This window comes from Stenella coeruleoalba, assembly GCF_951394435.1.
Source record: "Stenella coeruleoalba genome assembly, chromosome: 21".
Taxonomy (NCBI): domain Eukaryota; kingdom Metazoa; phylum Chordata; class Mammalia; order Artiodactyla; family Delphinidae; genus Stenella; species Stenella coeruleoalba.
Genome location: NC_137167.1, coordinates 14,445,219 through 14,464,238, shown reverse-complemented (window position 1 = coordinate 14,464,238; position 19,020 = coordinate 14,445,219). Strand labels below are relative to the sequence as shown.

At 43.6% G+C, this 19,020-nt stretch overlaps 1 protein-coding gene across 2 annotated transcripts in view; it reads left to right on the top strand.

The window, feature by feature from the left end:
* The window catches only part of ERI1 (exoribonuclease 1), a 157,917-nt gene that overhangs the window by 37,898 nt on the left and 100,999 nt on the right, over window positions 1–19,020 (top strand). The window contains exon 9 of one of the 2 annotated variants that reach the window (XR_013825566.1): window positions 17,627–17,645. The exons of the other annotated variant lie outside the window; for it this stretch is intronic. The gene's annotated coding sequence lies outside the window, so the exon portion shown is untranslated. Of the gene's footprint in view, window positions 1–17,626; window positions 17,646–19,020 lie in introns of those variants that run through there. 2 annotated transcript variants of the gene reach the window in all.

Genomic DNA, 19,020 nt, shown 5'->3' with positions numbered 1-19,020 from the left:
TTTTTTGAGTTCCCATTTGATGAAAGTTCTTATGTAGGACTTCCTTAGTGAGCACTGAGAAAACTGGATTAGTCTTTCGTAGGGGAGTGTAAAACAAACTAACCTGCCCCTTCCTCATTACTGTCATAAAGCTTATCCTTCAACCGGCCAACACTAAGCCTTTTGAGTTCCCTTTATCAGATAATGTCAGGAACACCTGGGTTATAGCATTCTTTCCACCTAAGTCTAGTGCTTATTCAGTCCGGAGCTGTGTTGAAATTGCATACATACAAGGCATAATGTTAAGAAACAGTTTTCAGTGCAGACAGCTGAAACGCAATCACTCACTCTGCTGAGTGTTTTGGTGATTACACTGCCCTTCTGCTCGCTTGCTTAAAATGTGTAAAGAGCACTGCAGGGAACAATGACCGTGACTTTTGTTCATTCTCTGTGTATAGTGAGAAAAATGTGGCAACTCCAAATAGTAACTTAATGATGATTCAGGAAAGACAGGTAAAATAAAATAAATAAACCTTAAGTCATAAAACTTGCATTAAATCCTACATTCCTTATACAGGCAACTTCCTTGTGTTCTACCAATAGTGTTTGCGGAGGAGAGAAGGAAGGGGAGCTTTAAAAAAGTGAATCTAGTAAAAGTCCAACTAATAAGTTCAAACATTCTTATAAGGGATTTTTTGCACAAATATTTGGATTTAATGGTGCACAATAAGAATCTTACGCTGTTTTAGATAACACAGTTCTTTATTTTTGAGAAAGTTTATTAATCCATTCAAAGACCACACTCTTACAAGACTTTTTATGGGCTTACTGAGTAAAGTCATTTATTCCAAGGCTCTATTTGACTGTCAGGATTGGGATGAAAATTTCCTACTTTTTTTTTTTAATTAATTAATTTATTTTTGGCTGCGTTGGGTCTTTGTTGCTGTGCGCGGGCTTTCTCTAGTTGTGGCAAGCGGGGGCTACTCTTCATTGTGGTGCACGGGCTTCTCATTGAGGTGGCTACTCTGGTTGCGGAGCACGGGCTCTAGGCACGTGGGCTCAGTAGTTGTGGCTCGTGGGCTCTAGAGTGCGGGCTCAGTAGTTGTGGCTCGTGGGTTCTAGAGCGCAGGCTCAGTAGCTGTGGCGCACGGGCTCAGTTGCTTCACAGCATGTGGGATCTTCCCGGACCAGGGCTTGAACCTGTGTGCCTTGCATTGGCAGATGGATTCTTAACCACTGCACCACTAAGAAAGTCCCAAAATTTCCTACTTTTGTCCAGGGTAGAAGGAAGTAGAATAAGATAAGCATTAGGAATTGCTCAAGGCCTAGAGGATTCTCTGTACAAAGAAGAGGAAGGACTTGGGAACTGGGTACCAGAGTGCCTCATCCAGTGTGTGTCTCCCTAAGCTTGTGTCCGTGGTCCTTGCCTTGCTTTATTTTCTGCCTGGGATGCACAAGATTTTATCACCTTCCTGTAAAAGGTTCTAAAATCTAGGGCCCTGACCTCTCTTGAGTTCTGTATGTTCTTCATGAGTGTCACCAGCATCTTTAGTTTAATACATTAAAAAAAAAACAAAACACGTGGCTATTCCGCACCCCCCACCCCAGCCTGTTCTTCTGCCACCTGCTCATCACTCATTCAGAATCTGTGGCAAAACTGCTAGTTTCCTGTTCTTTGGGCTTAAGGGTTGCTTCATTCATCACAGTGCAGGCCTGCTGTGGCTTTCTGCTCTTGGAGGAAGCCTAGATGTGATCACCCTTTGCATCTAGAATGAAAAGTTTGCTAACAAAGCTGGAGGGAAGTGCTGTGCTTTTAGGAGGCGATGCCTGAGCCTGCTCCAATCAGCCCCCACTCCATTGCTCCCAGGTGTGGTGTTACCTGTCTGCCCAGAGCCTCTGTCATCCCTGCAAGGCTCTGCAGCCCCTGGAGAGAAATGGCTCGGCCCCTGCCTCCTTGCAGTCTGCCTTTCATCTCTTCCGTTGGAATAGGTGGTGTTTGCCTCTGCTTTTACTCTAAGTGCATCTCTTTAGGTTTCTGGCCTTTGAACCATGCTTGGGTGTGGAGGGGGTGCATAATTCGAATTTCTTTTTAAAATCGTCTTTGTATTTCTCTGCTTATAATTGATGTCAGTCATTTATGATATCCCATAGAGCTTCTTAAAAATCCCCCCTTTAAGACAAGTGGTCAGTGCTTTCTTGTGTGAGCTGTCAGGTAGGTAGATGGTATATTTGGGAAACTGAATATGGTGCCCTCCCCCCATGCCCAGTTCCAGACTTGGCATGTGTGACTCCTATGACTCAGTGATGAATCCTCTGAGATTCATCACTGGCCCCATCACCCTGTCTTGATACAGTACGTGCACATTTTCAGACACTACCATGTAGGGCCCCACCTAAAACAAACAGCACCCTGGAAGTAGGGCTTCCTTGGAGTTCAAGAATGCTTTATGAAAAATGAAGGCAACCGTAGAGGATTCTTTCTCTCAGCCATGGGAAGTAGCTGGGATGCAAATAGGCCTAGGCTCACATTCTGTTGGAAACTTTTAAAAAGACATTTCTTGGGAGTTCCCTGCCGGTCCAGTGCTGAAGACTCCACGCTTCCACTGCTGGGGGTGTGGGTGAGGGAACTAAGGTCCTGCATGCTGCACGGCATGGCACGGCGGAAAAGAAAGACGCTTCTAGGAAGTCATTCCACGCTTGGCAGTTGGTAAGAGAAGGTTAGGCACTTCTTTTTTTGAGTTCAGGTCATGACATCCCATCCATAATTATATATGGGTATATATATATAATTATACCCATAATTAATAAGTATAATTATAACAATATGATTATACTTATTGAATATTTCATTTTAATTGGGACATTAAGGCATACACAGGGAAAGATAGCTGACTGTAAAGCGAGTTTCTCAAGTCGCCTCAAGTGCAGCCTGGTGTTTGAGAGCATAAGGATCTGGAGTCAGATCTGGGTCTTGGTCTTTGTCCTGACACTGGTGGTGTGGCCGAGGCAGGTTACTGAACCGTTCTGACTCTCAGTGTTCCGTATAAAGCTTTCTTTGTAGGCCTGTTGCAAGAGTTAAATGAGGTAATGTCTGAATCATGCCTAGTGAATTATGGCCGATGTAGCTAGAGTATTGTAGAATAAAACACAAATAAAACATCTGCAAAATTCATCATGATGTTAAAGGGTAATCCTGATTGGCCCGGCATAATGGATGCAGGCCTACAGGTCACCTTATTTTCCATGATTAAGAGATGAGTGATCCCAGAGCCTGGAATAATACTGAGATTGTTGGCAAAAGCAAAATGGCTCTGACTGTGGGAATAAGGGGGATGTGAGGGACAGAAGGAGGCCAGCGGCCAGATTAGCAGACACATCACTACCTCAGTTCAGTAGAAGGACAATTCCCACCAACCCCCATACAAGTAGATTCATTTACTGAAGTGCCAGCTACACATCATCAAGTGGAGGTGATGGAGACGCAAAATGATTAAATCCATGTGGCTGAGGCACACAGAGGATAGTATAAGGGCACAAGTCAAGAGAAACGGACTAGTGAGTCAGAGAACGCTTCTTCTAAGTGGGAACACAAGTGAAGTCTTAAAGAACAAACCAATAGACGTTAGAAGAGGCAATATTACCAAGCAGCAGAAACAGTATGTGTAAGAAAGAAAGGTGTGGGAACGTAAAACACAACTTGATTCTTTAAGATGGTATTTTCCCAGTGGAGTTCCATTTTTCTTTAGTATGACCTAGGGTCTAAACCTGTTTTGGACTCTTACACTGACCTGCATCATCTGCTTGGCTAACATTAAGGCAGATTTCACTTGGTAAGAAGTGTTCTTGAAACCTTGTCTAAAAGTCCTGACCATGAAGCCTTTAAGAATAGTGATGTTAGATCCAGCTCTGAGCTGGTGTCTCAGATTTCCACTAGACTGGTTCTACAACAAGTGTTCTGTGGCTCAGGGAGTTCCCCGCCCCACTCACGTATATTTGCACTGAAATGAATCGCTCACTCAAGCCCTACAGTAATAGCCTCCACAAATAGTAGACAGCTTAAAAGGCAGTCTCTCGTTAGATCTTAGTGGAAAGATTAATGGATACCAGAGTCTTGCGTTTCAGTGACTCTCAAATATAATTTATCATCAGAATTGCTTGAGGAATTTTTAATGCAGAGTTTCAGCTCCTACTCAAGAGATGCTAGGATGGAGGCTGGGTCTGTATTAAAACAAAAGAAATCTCCCACAAGTGACTCGAATCAGCAGCCAGATCTGAGAACCCTGGTTGAGAAAACGGCCACTGGGCTAACTGTCCAGTGACTGCTGCTGATGGAACCTGGCCAGTCAGGTTCTTCCTGAGAATGGATACCGAAAGACACTAGTCATGCTCTTGAGGGGAAGTGGTGGTGCTGACCTCTGAGTGGTAGCAACATTTCTCGTAGGTGGAGGCAAGAGAAGCCAGTGAGCAGAGACACACAAAAGCAGCTCATATGCAAAGCTTCGCAGATGAGACATTGCAGACGTGTCCTGGCAGCTTTCCAGTCCCCTGTCCCTTCCTGAAGCCTGGCCACACTCCTTTCTTTGCTTCCCTGAGATGTTCCTTTATCCTTATAATAAATTCTCCTCTATGGCTAAAGCCCACACAAGTTGTTTTTGTTACTTGCAATTAAAGAGCCCAACAACTAGGAGTCTAAAATAGTTTCTCTAAAGAACAGTCGAGAAATCAATCCCTTCCTTCCTTCCTTCCTTCCTTTCTTTCGAAGTATAGTTGATTCACAATGTTTTGTTAGTTTCAGATGTACAGCAGAGTGATTCAGTTATATATATATTTTTTTCAGATTCTTTTCCATTATAGGGTATTACAAGATATTGAATACAGTTCCCTATGCTCTACAGTAGGTTCTTGTTGTTTGTCTGTTTTATATATAGTAGTGAGTATCCGTTAATCTCAAACTCCTACTTTATCCCTCCCCCAAGCATACACTTTAAACATGCTCAGGTACAGAATATCAGCCTTTTTTCCAAACAAGTCTGGAAATGGGCTCAGGGGAGGAAAAAAACCAAACCACTCTTACTATTGCGTGGTTTATTTAGCTATTAACTTGGGACAAGTAGTACTCCTTTATGAAAAAAAAGAAAGAAAAAGAGGCTATATTGGTAGGAGAAAATGACAGAAAGCGATGGAAGCCACACATGAACCAGCAGGGTCCAGACGGCCCTCCAGAAGGGAAAAGGGGACTACAGCCAGTTTTGTGCATGGACGATCTCTGAGGCCAAGCCAGCCTCCATTACGCTAATCCAAATCTGTACCTTCTGCCTCATCCTCTCTGAGTCAGACCAAGGCTGGCAGAGGTCCCTGAGCCAGGCCGGGATGTTTGACCCATGGGGTTGAAAACGATCAACACTGTCCAAGAATCAAATAGAGCACAGCTGTTCTCAGTTGGGATAACAGGCAAACTACTCTTTCCCAGAGGGAGCATCCTTGCCAAGCCAGGATGCCCGCAGGGTCTCTCTGCACAGGGCACTTAAATACTCTCCTACTCTTGAACAGGAAATGGTTCAAGCCTCCTAGCCACCACCACACAACTAAAAACCAAGCAGAGACATCCAGCCAGCCAGGGGATCGGGGTTTTAGAGCAGCGTCTCTTGGGTGGGTCAGTGGGCTAAGTTAGTGGCTGCCTATTCCACTAATGAGCTTGAGGCTACAGAGGACACTTGGGCCAAGCAGCCCTACTCTGCTGGCTCTTCTGGCCACAGAGCTGTCCCTGAATCCAGCCAGCCGGATCCTGCCACCAGAAGAGAGATTGGAAATGGACCACAGCAGCTCTAAGGCAGGAAAAGCCACCCCAAACAGAGTGAAATTGGGTCTGTGATGTCATTATGTCCCATACTAGTGGTTTTCAAATTATTTCCTAGAACCCCTAAGGGTTTGCAGACCCCTGGAAGAGAGAGTGAGGTCTGAGTCTCTCCCAACCCCTGGCATCCAAAAGCAGTTCTGCCTTTATTTATTCATTGGACTTGCCATCATTTGGTTGGAAGAATGGACACTTAACTAATAACACTGACAGCTCATACTGGGCGTGGAGGTGCATGAGGAACTGCAGGCGCACACGCCAGACACTGTGCTTGGTGTTTTAGATGCCTTAACTTGTGCCTTCAAACAGTTCTATCGTTATCTCCAGAGCACAATTGAGAAAACAGAAGTCAAGCATCTTGTCCAAAGTCACGAAGCTAGTATATGGGAAAGCCAGGAATTGAATTCTGCTCCCTCTGACCCTGGAGCCTCACTGTTATTGGTCTCTGGAAAGGACCAAAGGGAAAACCAACGGAGGGAGGAAAATAGTGTGTCAGCCTTTCACTAAAGCCATCTTGCCTGCACGTCAGAACCATCTGGGAAGACTTAAAGATTACCGACTCCAGGCTCACGCCTCCGGAGATACTGATTTCCTGGATCAGGGGAGCAGCCCGGGCTTAGGGATTTGTGTTTTAAAGATTGAGAGCCATTGCATTAGAGAAACAGTGACAGGAATTCAATAATTAAGATTACATGTCAACACTGATTTGAGGGTGTCAAAGATAGGAATTTCCCTCATGGCAAAAACTGACGGTGTAAAAAATGTCCTTTCAGAAAGAGAAAGAAACACGGCAGGCTCCTCTTTCTCCCCCACTGCTCAGCTATGAACTTGAGAGCATGTGGTGGTCTCTACTTCAGTGGGTCTGCCTGGAGAGCAGCTAACGTGTAGGGGAGAGAGAAAGGATGCAGGAAAACTATAAACTGGGAATCAGGGCCCACTGTCTGTGATTCCGAATGCTATGTACCCAGTCCAGGACTGTGATTGGCGACTGAGGTGCTCACCCTGGGCACAAATTTAAGGGGACTCAAAAAAAAAACCCAAACTCAGTCATCAAGATAAATACTATTTTAGTGCCATATTAAAAAAATAAAAACTAATGCAAAAAACACCCACAGTGAACAAAATGTCAAGGATTTAAATATAGACTGGATCCGACAGGGCTGGGGTGAGGGGAGTGGCGTGAGTGGTGCAAGTGTAGGCTTGGATCTTCTGAGTTTGTTTGTTTGTTTTTATTTGGCCACACTGTGCAGCATGCGGGGTCTTAATTTCCCAACCGGGGATCTAACCCGTGCGCCCTGCAGTGGAAGCGCAGAGTCTTAACCACTGGACTGCCAGGGAAGTCCCATGGATATTTTGGCATTAATTTTGATTTTTAAAAATATTGCACAAAAGTATTATTTTTCTTAAATTTTGTGGCCCCATCGTTTACTCAAGAAGAGTAAACAACTTCTTTTTGGCTTGTTCAGATCCTTCTGAATTGAGGGAGGGAAATAACACAGAAGCATCAGAACGTTAGCCTCCTGGAGGCCTGATGCGATTTCCTGCAGGTGAGAGAGAGAGAGAGAGGAAAACCATGCACAGAGAGGGTAGGGAGAGGGTGAGCTGAGTGCAGGATCAGCCCTTGTCACTAGGGGCAGCCTTGGAGGCCCTATCTGTTGATTCTTGAGGCTGGGATGCATTCTGGACCCGAACACACAATTCCCCATCATAAGGCTCCTTACTGTTCCCTTGGTAAGTTAACCCATTTAACCTTCAGTTCCCCTTATCTGTAAAGTAGAGCCAATAATATACATTCCTCACAGGGATGTTTTAAGGAGAGATGACATCATATATGAAAATGGCTTCAGACACTGCGTGGTACATTCTAAGTGCTAAAAACATGGCATTTATTATTATATGATGATTCCATTTCTAAGTCTGTTCTAGAAGCTCTACCTTCTTATCTCAGCCCACTTTTGGAATATTTCACTGCTCACTGATAACTCACCAGAGGGTGGGCCAAATCAGTCAATTTTGTTGCTTATAAATCTGGGAATTTGTCACTAAAATAGGTCAGGATTAGAGAAGAGATGGAGAAGCCTGGGTTCTAGTCTCAGGTGTAGGACTTGTTAGCCGTGTAAGTTAGCTATGTCGCTTCACATTTCTGGGCCTCTTTATTTCTTCCTTATGAAATGAGGATAAAAATGTTAGTATCTTTCTTGTTGTTCTCCTGTTGTGGGATCAAAGAGAAAATGGTGCAAGAGCGACTCAGATGCCCACTCAGAGTTGCCCACTCAGATGGAAATACGCTTTGTTATGGTCTAATTCTTGAAGTGGGCTCATTTCTTTGAACTAGTTCACCTGGTTCTGATACTGAACTTCAGTAATCCTTGGAAGTAGATTCTTTATTCAGGACTTTAAAATGATAGCAGAAAGGATTAATTGAGAGTAACAAAATTTGGACCCTGGAATGAACTACTTACTATTTGCCAAATTCTTATTCTAAGTAGAGAGAACAGACATTAGTTCTGGCCTTAACTATATTACTTTCCCATAGGGAACTGGGGAAGTGTTTTCCTCCTCATCCTAGAAGTACAACTACTTCTTTTGCTGTCCTGAGTTTGTATGTTTTGATCTTCTTAAAAGTCCCATGTAGTTACATATTCTTCATGAGTATGTGTTTGAAGGACCACTTCTTTTTCTCAAAGCTCATGCACGAATTCATGAGAATTTTCAATAATTTTGACTGTAGGTGCTTATAATTCAAACTTTAACTTGAATGGCAGAGTCATGTTCCAGCCATCATTAGAGAATGAGTGCAGGGCATTGACTGAGAGCATGGGCTCTGATGTCATGCAGTGCCACCGAGTAAGTGGCCTTCCTCTGTTAAATGGGGCACAATAGCCTTGATCTCATAGGGTTGTAGGGAGAAGTGTAAGAATGGGTGTTTATAAAGTGCCTAGCGAATAGTAACCACTCAATAAATGTTAACCGGTATTGTGTTGACCCTGTTCATGTTAGCTGTCACACTGGTCTGTGCAATTCTGAAGCTTGAAACTTGTTCTATGGGGCAATTTCTATGAATTCCAATTACTGCTCCCTATCACACTTCCTGGCAATGTTTTTGTCTCTATTTCTTTGTCGTCTTCCTCTCTTTGCAGTGGCAATGGAAAGGCTTATATAGAAAGACTGATTCCAGGAGGTCTTTCTCCCTCCTGTTGCTGCTTGTAACAAATTACTATTCAGTACAACTTAGTGGCTAAAAACAATATAAGTTCACAGTTGTGGAGGTCAGAAGTCCAAAATGGGTCTCATGGGCTAAATTCAAGGTGTTGGCAGCGTTGTCTTTCTTCTGGAGGCTCTACAGGAGAATCCGTTTTCTTGGTTCAAAAAGAGAATTTCCGGGGCTTCCCTGGTGGCGCAGTGGTTAAGAATCTGCCTGCCAATGCAGGGGACATGGGTTCGAGCTCTGGTCTGGGAAGATCCCACATGCTGCGGAGCAACTAAGTCCGTGTGCCACAATTACTGAGCCTGCGCTCTAGAGCCCGTGAGCCACAACTACGGAAGCCCAAGTGCTGTAACAACTGAGCCCATGTGCCACAACTACTGAAGCTTGTGTGCCTAGAGCCCGTGCTCCGCAGCAAGAGAAGCCACCACAATGAGAAGCCCGTGCACCACAACAAAGAGTAGCCCCCGCTCACTGCAACTAGAGAAAGCCCGCACACAGCAACGAAGACCCAACGCAGCCAAAAATAAATTTATGGAAGAAAAAAAAGAGAATTTCCAAATGACCCATAAACATATGAAAAGGTCCTCAGCCACATTAGTAATAAAGGAACATGAAATTTGAAAATGCAGTGTCTGTCAACAATAAAATAAATGACTAAATTGTGATCTAATCATGTAACGGCTTACTATACAGGTGTGAAAATGAATGAACTGCAAATATGTACAATAACATGGACTGCATATATATGCCCAAATGTAACATTGAGTGAAATTAGACAGTCACAAAAGACTACATAGTGCATGATTTTATTTAGGTGAAGTTAAAAGGAGAAATGCCACACTAAACCAAAGTGTTGAAAGATGAGCTCTTAGGTAGTAGGAATAGAAAGAGAAACAAAGCAGTCAGAATAATAAGGGAGGGGTAGTGGGGAGAGCAGATGATGCTGAAATCCGGCCTCTGTACACCGGTACCAAATTGAATCTCGGAGACAGAGTTTTGGGTGAAGTGGAAAAGAATAACTTTATTGCTTTGCCCAGGCAGAGGGGGCCACAGTGGGCTAATGCCCTCAGAACTGTGTGTCCTGACCTGGAGGGAATAGTGAGGACTTTTATCATAATGGTTCAAAGAGGCTGTGTGATCAGCTTGTGGACGTTCTTCTGATTGGTTGGTGATGAGGTAATTGGGAGTTGGCATCAACCTTCTGGTTCCAGCTGGTCTGGGATCTATGTGCTTGTGGGCAGCACAGCATTAATTTCTCCCACCTGATGGGGGTTTCAGTAACTGCAAAAGAGCTCAAAGATATTGTTATATGTTTCCCTTGAGGGGGAGCCAGGACCCTGCCCCAAGGCTGCACTATTGTTTCTTGACCGCTCCTCCCTTGTCTCCATATCCCCTCTCTTCCCTGATTAGCAACTGTTTGAACCTACCCATTGGAACCAGGGAAGGGCATGGAAGCTGAATGAAGCCTATCTCCTATAATCAAGAAATGGGGGACACAGGCTTTTGTGCCCAGAAGCCCCACAGGGTCTGCTCGGTTTCAGGAATGTGTGGTGTTTGGCAGGAGGACGAAAGGGCTTTGGGGGTGCTGGCAATGCCTGTGTATTGACCTGGGTGGTGGTTGTGTGGGTATTTATCTTGAGATAACCATTGTACTGTATGTTTTTGTTTTGTACACGCCTTTGTTTTTGTATGTTCTACTTTACAATTAAAAAGTTAAGCAAAAACAAAACACCAAGATGGTTCAAGACAAAAAGGGAAATCAGAACTCATTTGGAGTGATCCAGGAGCCTAGGATGATACAGGAACAATTCAGCACTAAATTTAACTTATGGTTTGCAGGGGCCAATGCAGAGAGGAAAACATGTTGTACCACATAGTTCACATTGTCTGATAAAAATTAGCACGCATGTTTGCCTGGAGAGGCGAATTTTTCTCCGGCTCTAAACTGTGGGCAGAATATTAGATTCATTGTATAAGAAGTAAGAACAATGAATTCAGTGGCAGATTTTCGAAGAATACAAGATGTTCCTTAAATGGTTATTTCCTATCTGAATTCTTGATAAAAGCTGAGTGCGCGACATTCAATTATAACTTAGGGAAGGCATTTCTCAGGGACTCTAAGTTGACGCAGTCCTGTGGTTTTCTAGGGCAAGGACAGACCTGTGCGGTAGGAGCTCGGAAAGAATTCCAGCTGTTTCTTGACTGCAGCCTTCGGGACTCTTTTGCATGTACGCTCACAGAGAGGTGGCCGTACCCATCAGCGTCCCAGGCCGATCACTCTTTGTGGAGGGTTTCCTCCAGCCCTTATCCTAGCCCTGGTTTTCTCCCAAGGCTCTGTTGGCTCTCTCTTCCTTGACCTTGACCTCGACTTGGCCTTGTAGAGGCCACAGCTCCTCTACTGCTGAGCATGCCTGACTCCCCAGCTTAGGGTTGGGGCTGCTAAGAATTCCTAAGAGTGGCTGGCTCTGCACTCTGTCCTACGTGCAAAGGATGCAGTGTCTGCTTATGTCTCCGCACTTAAGGCACTGTGCCCATCGGCCGCCAACTCTGCAGCACAGCAGAATCCATGACAGCACTGGCTTTGGATTCAGACTCTGTGGGTTTAAATCCTGACCCTACCACCTTATGGATGCAGTTTGTCGCTCATTTCTTCCTCTGTAAATTGGAGACAAGTAGACTGTTTACCTCACGTGCAGTTTAAAACATGAAGAGTGCGGGGAGGATGTAGCACTGTGGTTGAAAGCATAAACTCAAGAACCAGATTGCCTGGTTCACATCCCAGCTCTACCACTTAGTAGCCACGTGGTCTTGAACAAGTTTCTTAGCTCTTCACACCTCAGTGGGCTCACCGTAAAATGGAAATAATATAGCAGCTGCTTAAGGGTTGTTGTGAGGATTTAATGGTTAATATTTACAATATACCTAAAATAGGGCACATTCCGAGTGCTTTATAAGTTTGGTAACTAAAGATTAGAATGATGCCTGGCGTATGGTAAATTTCAATAAATCTTAGATATTTTCATTATTTTCTCTTTATGTGACCCCTCCCTCCATCTCCCAACTACAGTGATTGATCAAGGAGTAAGAATCTGGAGCCCAAGACTTGGGTATTTCTAACAATTCTTAAGATGGGATGGTGGGGGACTTCCCTGGTGGTCCAGTGGTAAAGAATCCGCCTTACAATGCAGCGGATGCGGGTTCGATCCCTAGTCAGGGAACTAAGATCCCACATGCCCCAGGGTGACTACTGAGCTTGCACGCCTCAACTAGAGAGCCTGTGTGCCGCAAACCACAGAGCTCACGCACCCTGGAGCCTGCGCGCCACAACTAGAGCAAAGAAAACCCACACGCCACAACTAGAGAGAAGCCCGGGCACCACAACGAGATCCTGCATGCCTCAACAAAGATCCCGGTTGCTGCAACTAAGACCCGACGCAGCCAAAAATAAAAATAAAATAAATAAATAATAAATAAATCTTAAAAAAAAAAAAAAAAAAGATGGGATGGCAGGAAGACTCTTTTGCCCTCTAGTCCCAAAAGCTGTTGCCGCTGTGTCAAGGAAGAAGCTGATCAACAGAAGGAGAGAAAGCTAACAAAAATAAAAAGAAAATTTAAAAAGTGTACAAAAATAAACAATATTTGAAAGCAGGGGAGAAGAGAGAGGGAAGAAGACAGAGACAGAGAGAAACAGACCATGAGAGTCAGAGACAGAGACCAAATGCTATTGGAGACATGGTTCCCATGTCTGGAGTCCCAGAAGTTCCTTGGTTTTCTGTCTATGGTTGAACAAAGAGCTCTTCTTTTTGTTCTATGAGCTACCCGTATACATACATTTATATATATATGTGTGTGTGTATATATATATATATATATAATTATATAGAGAGAATTTGGGGTTTTTTTGCAATAAATCTCCCTTAAGCAAATTTGAGTCCAGTTTCTGTCTCTTGCTGCCAATAGAATCTGGAAGAACACCACTAGGTCGGAACAGTCACCTCCTATTCTTAATTTAATGGGTCTAACTCTTTCCGAGCCCTTGGTCTTCTGGGATCCTGGCAATGCTTTCTCACTAACACCAGCAGGGTTGTGGTGTAAGTGGCACATACCAGCACTATCAGGTAATTAATTGAGAACCCATGTTGAGGTGCATTCTTTGCACAAAGAACTGTGTTAAGCATTGTGGTAAAACCAGAGTGGCAGAAACCTGGGTCATAGCTGCCCGTGAAGTTAAATGTGTTAACTTCAGGTTACATTTTAGAAAGCTGAAGTAAAGAGATTTCACCACAAAACACATTTCAGAACTGTGGTATAATAAAAAATGTATTTGGTCTTTGTCCCAGATTCTTGGAACAGAGCTTCAAAACTCCTTGGGATTTTTCTGAGTGATAGGAGCATCTTTCATTGTTCATACCAGACTCCTTTCTGACCATCTGAGTTGATGCTAATGAGATGACTCGTGGTGGGACCCTCAGATAGATTCAGGGGAGGGGCTGACCACACCAGAAAGACCCAGCATGAGGTTAGAGGGTTAGAACTTTCAGCCTCACACCCAACCTCCAGGGAGAGGAGAGGGGCTGGAGATTGAGTTCAGTCACTAATGGACAGTGATTTAATCGATCATGCCTAAGTAATGAAACCGCGATAAAAACTCTTGAACAGTGAGGTTCTGAGATGCTTCCAGGTTGGTGAACTCATCCTGGTTCTGGGACAGTGGAGTACCTGGGAGGGGATGGAAACTCTGTGCCCTGACCCCCACCCCACCCCTTACCCTCTGCATCTCTTTCATTTGGCTGTTTTTGTAAAACTGTAATTATAAATATAGCTCTTTGCTGGGTTCTCTGAGTTCTTGCAGCAGATTATCAAACCTGAGGGGGGTCTTGGAAACCCCTCCAATTTTTTGGACTATTTTTTTAAATTGAGGTATAATTGACATATATTAGTTTCAGGTATATGACATAATGATTTGATATTTGTATAGAAACTCCCAGATTTGTAGTCAGCAAGACAGAAGTGCTGGTGGCCTGGGAACCCTGTTAGCTGAAAAACTGGGTTTGCCTCTTGGTCGGTGTCAAGCCAAAAGAGACAACCAAGCCAAACTGGGGAGAAAGAAGGATTGATTAGTTGCAGCAATTAAGGAGAACACTGGGGATCTTTCCCAAAGCAGTGTCTCCCCAAACAGCAAAATAGACGTTTTAAGCTTAGGGTACATGCATACTCATGAAGGGGCTTAAGCAGAGGAGAATTCAGCATAGAATCAGTGGACAGAGTCAAGCTTTGGTTGATTGAAGTCACGAGGGTCAGAAGAAGTCAACGTCATCATCCCCCATGTTCCGACCAGTCTGGGGTTTCAGCAGGTAGTTACCATCTTCCGCACAGGGGCCTTAGTTCCTGCGGAACTCAGAGATACGTATCAGATACATATCATTACGTATATCCCTCGAGGAGGAACGAGGAATCTTGTTTCTTGACCACTTCTCTGTTTCTGCATTCCTTTGTTCCCTTAAGATCATTAATTATGGAGATGTGTTCAAGGGCAAACATTGCAGCCAGGCGTAGATCACAAAATGGCTTAGGCCAAAAATGGCTTCTCTTATGTCAAGAAAATGATGCCTGGTTCTCTTTCTCTGGGGACCCCCTACCTTACCTGCTTAACAACCCCACTTGTGCTGGCATCTGAAAGGGGGGCAGTCTCGTGAGACAGAATCCTTCACTTGTAGGGTCTAGTGCTTACTCCAGCTAGTTAATGTCAGCATTGGATTGAATTGTAGGACATCCTGTTGGTGTCAGTGACTCACTGTTGGAACCAGGTAAGAACTTTGGAGGAACTGGCTGTAGGAAGTCTCTTTTGCAAAGCAGCCAAGCACTCAGTCCTCTATTGCCTCCAGGAAAGTACTTCAAAACCTTTAAAGACAGAGCAAAACTTTCAACAGATCCTTCTGAAGTGAAAGAAAATAGATCATTGATAGGTGAGTAAACAACATCTTTACCAAGTTCTAAGACCCCATATACTACCTGGTATGATAATGAGCTCCTGCCCGGGGCCACGTTCATATATGAAATTTATTCAGTTTGTGGTTTTTTCCTGCTGAAGCTCCAGAGTGGATCCAATTATCTTGCTGTGTAAAAATACCACCGTGGAATTGGATGTATCAAAGGTAATATAAATTGTAGTGGTAATGGCATTTTAGAAGTACCTGTGACTGAACTTATCTGCCTGGCAGACTCCCATGGCAAAATACCTCTGAGGGCCAAATTATGGCCATCAAAGTATACCATTATGTGCCCAGTTAGTCCTGATTCTGATTTACTCTTTTATAGGATTCAGCGTTATGTTTCTACAGATATATTTGTTGTCTATTTAACACCCCTGTTCTTACATTTTTGTTTGCGCTTATTTTTTATGTATTTGGAGTGAGGCCACTGTAATTCATACCCGTCCCTCAGCAACAATGCGGTATCAGAGCAGGTCACGGGGTACCCACATGCTTAGGGTTCCTGGGGCCCCGAAGAGGGATAGTGACTAAGAGTTTGGAAACAGTAAGGTTTCTGGGCATTGGAACTACTGTTCTCAGGTGCAGGAAAGCAGAAGACGCTGTCTGAGGATTTGGGATCAAATGGATGGGGTCAAACAGCCTGGAATCCAGGAGCGCTGCTCTGTCATGGGCCTGCCTCTGTTTATATTCAACCTACCGCCTTCCCACCTTTTTTCCCTAATGTGTTGGGGTGGAGGTTCTATAGCATCACATTAGGACTTTCCCACATTGTTAAACTACTAACGAGTCATTAAAAATGGAATGGAGTTGATGAGCCATGTAGAGCTTGCTTAATCGTTTTCTTATAGTGGCCATTTAGGTGGCTTCCAAATTTGGCTTTCACAAATACAGCTGTGATAAAATCTTTGCCCAATAAAGCTATTTCCACATTTAGGATAAAACTGTACCAATTAATTCCTAAATATTTTAAGGCTTTAGACACGTTAGCCAAATAATTTTCCGAAACGGCTCTGTTTTCTAAAGGGTGGTGTCTAAAAGTACATTTTTCTCCGTTGCTTTGCCAGTATTCAGTGTTGTGATATACTGAAACCTTTGCTAACATAATACTTGAAAATTGGTCTTATTGCTTTGATATAGGTTTCTTCGATTAGTCTTGGAAGTTAAAATAGTCTTTTCTCATGTGCTTTTAGCCACTTATTTCTTCTTTTCATATACTTTGCCCAGCTCTGGACCATTCTTCCGTTCATAACTTCTAATCGCAGAATGAGGCCAATGCGTGTTGAATCAAGGCAAACGTGTCCAATGCGTGTTGAATCAATTGCAGAATGAGGCCAGTGCGTGTTGAATCAAGGCAAACACTTCAGTGGGCACATAGAAGACCCAGCATACAGCTCAGAAATCCAATAATTTGGGGGTCCATGCTTAGAAATCACACTTGTTAACTAATTTGTGTTAATCCTTGTGCAAGACAAGGATTAGGCATCGATATTCATTCACTCATTCAACCAATAATTCTTAAGGGCCTTCTATGTACTGAACACTGTTTCAGACAAATAGCAGACAAAATCTCTCCCTTTATGGAGTGTACATTCTAGTGAGGAGAGGAAGAAAGTAAACATATTAGGTCTTATTTTGCACATTGGAAGGCGTAAGTGCTGGGGGAAAAGAAGAGCTGAGTGAGGGGTGTTGAGAGCACTGGGGAGGAGGGGCACCTGCAGCAATTTTGAATAGGGTGGTGGGGCTAGACCTCAATGAGAAGGTGGCATCTGGGCAGAGACTTGAAAGAGGTGGGACAATGTGGCAAGGATGGTCTGGGATAGATTGCTTCAGGCAGAGGCTGCAGATGGCTTCAGCCAAGGTGAAGGTCCTGGAGCAAGAATACGCCTGGTGTGTCTCAAGAACAGCAAGGAAGTTAAGTGGATTGGAGGGATGGAGGGAGTGGCGGGTAGAGGAATAGAACCTGAGGCCAGAGAAGTGAAAGGGATGGGTCTTGTAGGGCCTCTGGGACCATGGTCAGGACTGGGGCCTTCCTTGAAGTGAGATGGGAGGCCCTGAAAGGCTTTGAACCAGTGAGGTGAATTGTCCATGCTGCATTAAAAATAGACTGCAGGGTCAAGGGCAGAAGCTGGGAGATCAGTTAGGAGACTGCTGCAAAGATGCAGGGACCTTGCTTGTCCATGGAGATGGGGTAAGGGGCTCGGATCCTGGTAGAGACAAGGGGTTTCCTGATGGAGTGAATGTGGATTCTGAAAAAGGGTGGACTCAAGGACTGTTTCTTTTTAAGACCTCTTAGGTTACTCTGCACACAGTGGGCCTTTAATTAATGTTTCTGAACATTTCCAGACTTAAAATTAGAAACAAATTTGCTCACAGAGACAGCTTCAGGTGTTAAGGCCATGAGAATTAATTCCTGCCATGAGAACTCAGAAGGGGCAGTGGTTTTATCCATTTTAATGAGAGGACAAATAAAAATGATAACACGATTGTGGCACTTGGTCCATCCTTTTAGGATCATCATATATTCCTGTTTAACTTTATTTAATTGCATTAAAATAAATACTATCTTGGTAACCAATTGTGGTTCTTATACAGGATGTACCCCTGATGTCTTTTGAAGTCACCCACACTTGCAGTGATTTGATTGTGTGTTCACGTTGTATTCGGATTGTTAGGCAAACTGGAGGTGGTGACACATTACAGGCAGAAAGAAATCAGGTGGGTTATTTTGTGTCGATGTAGGGCATTTTGTTAAAGATGTGTTCCGTTATGAATGACGGATGATGGATATATAACGCTAACCATTATTTTTAAATGAAAGTGTTTAACATTTTATGTAGTCTATTTTCCTATCGAAAATTTAAAAGAAAAAAGCAGTCTTTGCAGACCACCATGGCAGAGACAAAAAGGTGACTGCTCTGTGAGTTGATAATGAAGATGCTGGGTGAATATCTCTGTGATCGCTTCGATTTTATGAAAGTTTGGAAATTTCATCGTGTCACTGTTCGGGTGTTCTCTGAGACTTCAGCTGTGCTTATGAGAATGGGCAGAACAGCAAGACGAAGTGAGAGGCACGGGAAGCACCAGGCTTCCAGCATCCCAGCTGCCTCGCAGCATGGAACATGAATCAGTGCTAGTGAATTGGGAGAAGGCCCATGGTCGGCCCTTTGAGGTGTAAACTTGGGCAAATCATTTACCATATGCACAGCTTAGTCTATTTGTAAAAATGAAATAATTTGGATTCCCTGTTTCTTAAATTAGTTCTGACGTTCAGAAGTGAAAGTGATAGGACATAAATTTGCTTTGTAAACACTAATTATAAAGATAAATGTAAGCCTCTATTATTGATCTAGCAATAAGATGCATTATTCGTACATATAAGATGTGTTCAACCCAATGATCACAGACACATTTTTTCATCATCCTAAAATCTGTATTAAGTTTTCTGGACATAAATAACCATCATTTCATGATTGTAATTTTTTTTTTTTTTTTTTTGCCTGTGCTGTGTGGCTTGTGGGTTAATTCCCAGTCCAGGGACTGAGATTTAATCTTTAACCTATATGTTTATGTGTGTGTGGGTGTGTGGGTGAGTGTGACATTAATAGTAAAAGGAAGGAAAAAAGAAATGTGGACAAGGGCTTACAGATGAGTGAGTCCAGTTTCCACATTTTAAGTTGAGGAAGCTGGATGCGGTTGATTGCCAGGATTACACAGCTTATTAGAGCAGAACCAGTGCTGAAAGCCAGGTCAATGGACTCCTAGTTCAGTGTTCTTTCTACCTTAGTTTACTTCTCTCCTGTATTATGCAATGTTTCTACACATATTAGCACAGAGTATTACACCACCTATATATAACGTTCCTCCCCCAGCAGTCTCCTCCCCCAAGCAAGAACTTTCTACCAAACCTTGAACTATTTCACTTAAAGCTTTACAGCTAAATAAGTAGAGGAAGCAGAGGGTATGTATTTTTAGAGCCAGAACTAAGC